This window comes from Crocuta crocuta, unplaced genomic scaffold (genome assembly GCF_008692635.1).
Source record: "Crocuta crocuta isolate KB4526 unplaced genomic scaffold, BGI_CrCroc_1.0 scaffold613, whole genome shotgun sequence".
NCBI classification, from domain to species: domain Eukaryota; kingdom Metazoa; phylum Chordata; class Mammalia; order Carnivora; family Hyaenidae; genus Crocuta; species Crocuta crocuta.
Window position 1 is genome coordinate 96,150 of NW_027528880.1, and position 4,841 is coordinate 100,990.

The following is a 4,841-nucleotide window of genomic DNA, read 5'->3' on the forward strand; positions in this document are numbered from 1 at the left end:
CACCAGGGCCACGCGGAGGGGCGGCGCCCCCGCCGGCGCCCCCGCCGCCCCGCGACCACCTGTGGAGGGCTGGTGCGCCTGCGCCTGTCTCGCAGACCGAGTGTCCGCCGTCGGTGCCCGTCGTGCCGCGGGGCGCTCCGGACCGGACTCCGGTGTCACACAGGTCGGACGTGTGTCCTCTTTCTCCGCTCCCACGCAAGGCTTCGGACTTACTGAGCGCACCCTCGCAGAACGGGGTCCGGGGCGGTCTCCGTTCAGTCCCCCCGCGTGTGCGGGAGGGGAGGCCAGGTGCTGGCCCCGTGTTCCCGGTGCTCCTGAGAGTGAGGGTCACCGCCCGGGTCTGTATCCTGAATGTCAGTCTGGGATCACTTGCCCGCCTGAGCCAGCAGCTGCAGCGTTTGCCCCTTTTCTGGGACTGCCGGGCACATCTGGAGACCTGGCCTCACTGGCTTCGTTCGTTTCCGGCCTGCCCGCTGCCCGCCCAGCTGCTCGCTGCCTGACCCCTCCAGCCCACTGGGGATTTCGGCAGGACACAGCCCTGGGGGCTGGTGCAGGACGGGGTGTCCTCCTGGCTCCTTGCAGGGCAGCAAAGTGGAAGGCCCTTCCTGACTGACTGCTGGGCCGGGTTTTCCCGTCTCCCCTCGCCTCAGCTCCTTCCTCTGTGACATGTCTTTACGTGCAGGGCTGAGGAGCAGATGACCCCGTCACCCCCGAAGTCCCCGGCACATAGTAGGTGCTCCAGATGATCAGTTTCCTTTCCTCTTGTTGAGAACAGGAACCTGTCGGCTCCACTTCCTCCTTGTCCAGCACGGTGCCTGGCATGGTGTTGTCACTGACAACATGACCGTGCATGGACTGCCTCTCCTTGGTAGCTTTGCTTTTCCTGTTTGTGTCACATGCCCTTAATGGTAATAACAGCTCCTAACTCCACTCTGGTGGTGGTACCGTGTAACAGTTGTGTTTCTAGGACTGCAGCGAGCACATTACGATCATTATGTTCACGTTCCTCGTGTGGTTGACATCCTTACCGTGTCCCCGAGTAAACCAAGGAACAGACAGCTTAGGTAGCTTACTTACTCTGAGTCACACGATAGCAGATGATAGAGCAGGGATTTGAGCCCAAGTAGGCTGGCGTCAGAGCTTACACTCTGAAATCCCGCCCCGTATGGCCTTTTAAAACCCCAAATTATTGTTTACAATAGCCCCTTAACGTTTTCTCCTGGAACATTCTACGCGTGCCGCATTACAGTGTGCCAGAATTGTATTTCTTATGGCACATGTACCTGATAGATTTTCATTTTTTGTCAGCACGAGTGTTTATAAAACCATTTTATTTCTTCTAAAATAAAGTAATTCTCCATCTGGCTAGCCCAGCTTTTCCTGAAATATTCCACCTGCCGCCCAGTTGCTGGGCTGGCAGCAAGGCAGTCGATGTTTGCTGTGGGGAGGGCTGGATCGCAGGAGTGGCGCTGTGGTGGAGGTACACGCGGGTCTGAGGCTGTGGCTCTGAATTCAGTTCTGAGCAGACCCGCTGCATGAGCGCGAAACATGCCCAGGGCCTGGCTGGTCTCCAGCATGTTTAGGGGGCTTGGACTCTGTTTTGTGTAGCGTTTTGATGAATGGTGTTTTTTTAATGTTTAAAAAGTGCCACTTGACTTTCACCCGCGTGCCCCTTCGCCGTGCCCTCCAGGAAATGCTTGCAAACCAGGCTTGGACGCGTGCTTAAAGCTCGCTCGACTTTTGAAATGTTGTTACGTTCAGCTAATTCCAAAAGGGACATTGGTTTGTTCAGTGGGGAAGTTCTCAGACCTTTCATGCTCTGTCCTGTCCGCAGACGGGGCTAGTTGTCTCTTACAGATGACTCTTTCGCGTTTCTGGGAAAAGCCAAGGGCCCGTCTTGTCCTGGGAGTTTGGCTGCGGCAGGTGGAGGCCTGTAGGGCTTGCTGTTTGAGTGACAGCCAGGAGGACGGTCCCTCCAGAGATGAAGAATCGTCCTGTAGGCGCTGGGGCCTCGGGCTCTGGCCGCGGCCCCGGGACCAGTTCCGTCTCTCTTGCGTCCAGGGTCTGTGGCTGTGGACCAGGTCCCTGGGAGGCGCGCCTGCGCACAAAACGGAGCCGGTCCCGGCCAGAGAGCGCGCAAGTTGGCCGTGACACGTAGACGCGCAGGGCGGTTTCGAAGCGAAGCCATGGACATCCTTGGGAGGCGGCTGTGCCCTCTGTTGAAATGAGTTACAGGAATACAACTGTTCAAGCGCGGGTGTCCGGTGCTTCCGGAGACAGCCGTGGGCCAGCGAGAACCCCTGTACCTGAGCCCAGGGCCCCGGGCGCGGGGACAGCCAGCGCGGGCTCCGGGGGACGCTGACTCCTGACTCGGGGCTGAGCGCGTGCTGTCACGTGTGTGGCTTCCCTCTGACGCTGCTGCACTTGATGGTGGAGTCGTAGCGTGGTGAGACCGAAAGGAAGTTAGTGTGTGCACTTGACTGACTAATAAAAAGTATTTATGTCCTCAGAATTAGTGTCTTAGATTGTACTCGGGTACTTTAAGCGCTCTGTCCGTGTGCCGTGATTGTCCTGTGTCTCTGCCATCGATTCTTTTTCTCAGAGCGCTTGGCGTGGCAGCCGCGTCCCGCCCGGGTTGGGGTCGAGCCCAGACGCGGGACGCAGCGAGGAGGACGGCCCAGACGTGCGGCTCTCCCGCGGGAACGTGTGGTTAACGGCCGCGTGGCCTGGCCTGCGACCCTTGTGGCATTTCTTCCTCTTCTTTCCAAACTTCCGAACTTGGGGTCATTTGGCAGAATTTCAAACCACCGATCTTTCACCCGGACCTTCCGGTTATGCAAATGCCATGACTTTTGTGTTGAGCCAAATAGTGGAAGTAAGTGAGGCTTTACCGAGGGCTGCCTTGGGGCGCCGGCTGGCTCGGGCGGGAGAGCGCGCGACTCTTCATCTCAGGTTGTAAGTTGGAGCCCCATGTTAGGGGTAGAGAGGACTGTAAAAAAATAAAAAGGATTGTGTTGAAGAAGCAGATGTCTGCGACGTGCTGGCGCTGTCTGCGGGCGCTGCCTGGAGGCACAGACTTCGGGGTCAGTCCCGGCTGGGCTGGCGGGGCCTGATGGCCCCCGGGGCGTGGGGGGTGCGTGGTGCTCTTCTGGGCCTTGTCCCACCATGCCTGGGAGTCTGTTCAAGAAACCCCAGTCCCTGGGTGCTGGGGGCTGGGGCTGTCCCCAGGGTTGAGGCCTGTCCGCGGTGGGAACCGTCTGGGCGGCTCCTGGGTGGGGGCGGGGGCCCACTGGCCTTTAAAAGGTGCCCACAGAAAATCCTGTTCCAGGCTGGTGCAGAGGTTCTTGGGAGAGAGCGTGACATACACGAGGAGGGTCTGTAGGGAAGCTGAACAGAATCCAGATTCTGGAAAGAGCCATGGCCACCACCGGGCAGGGATGGCTGTGAGTTTACTGAAAGGCCGATCGCGAGAAAAGACGAGCTGCCGTCTGAAACCGTGAGCCGCCGGGCCGGGCCGGAAAGTGACTTCGCTTTTGCCTTAAAAGCAGGGTGACTGTCTGGTTTGATGTCCAATCCGGAACCCTTTGGCGTGTAGGGAAGCACCAGGAAGGAGGACAGTGGTGACAGATGTCGCATTGTCAGACATTGGACACGGGAGAAGAGGGCCAGAGCCATGCTGTACCCAACTCTGTATGTTCGGACCGAGTCCTTGACCAGGGGGAGAGCAGGGCAGGCCCCACGGAGGGAAGAGGGTGGGGGGGTCCCCATGCGGGGAGCTGGCCCCCTCCGTGCTGCTGTAGCCTGTCTGCACCGGCTGTGCTTTGGGCTGAATGCCGAGGCCTGGCAGGGCGGAAAGCTCTTCCCTTAGCATCAGAGGCGCTCGAAACCTGGCTTCTCATCGGAAAAGCCCGGGCATTTTGTAAGAAGTGCAGGTTCACGGCCCAGCGCCTGAGCTGCTGAATCTGGGCTTCCAGGGGTGGGTGTGTGGGCTGCTCCCATTGTCCTCATGTGCCTGGTGTGCTTGCTGGCACTTGGGGCCCATTGTGGGGTCATAGCCCAGCTGTGGACCAAGAGCCCTTTCGAGAACTTAGTGGAGCACCAAGCCACCTTCCTGAAGAAAAAAAATGAACACAAACAGAGTTTTGCAATTTTCCCCTTTGTATTTCTCTTGTACTTGGGAGGTTGGTTACAAATGCATCCCTGACACCGCCCCTCCCCCCATCAGTGCTCAGGAAGTGTCATCGGGAGCCCCCCGGGCAGGCCTGGTGCCAGCGCAGTGAGCAGGTCGTGCCTGCAGGTGACCGGGAAGGACAGGGGACAGGAAGGGGCAGCGGGCAGAAGAGCACGCATGGCAAGCTGGACTCGGGGCCGTGATGGAGATGCATCTGCCGCACCTGCCGGGCTGCGTGGATGCCGGAGGCCGTGGCGGGCTCTGCGGGAGTGGGGCATCCTGAGACCGCCTGGGGCACCCCTTTCCCTGCTCCCGCACCGCACCCAGCGAGTCGCAGCCGCTGCACTCGCTTCTTGCCAGTCCAGGCACTTGGTTCTCATCGAAGGCCACCAGGCAGCACGGGGCCGACCCTGCACAGTGTCCTCTGGCATGGTGACTGCTCAGAAGGACGAGGTCGATGAAAACAAACGTGTGTGTGTGAAAGAGCTTGCTTTCGTCCTGTGTATGTTTGCAAACACTTGGTGCTGGATTCTAAGCTCCTGTTCCTCGAAGTGTGTGATGGCGCTTGTGTGTTCCTGGCACTTGTTGTTGAGTTTGGTTCAGTGGAGGCGGGGAGCTGGAGGGGGCAGGGACCTGGGGGGGCACAGGGAGCTAGAGGGGGCAGGGACCT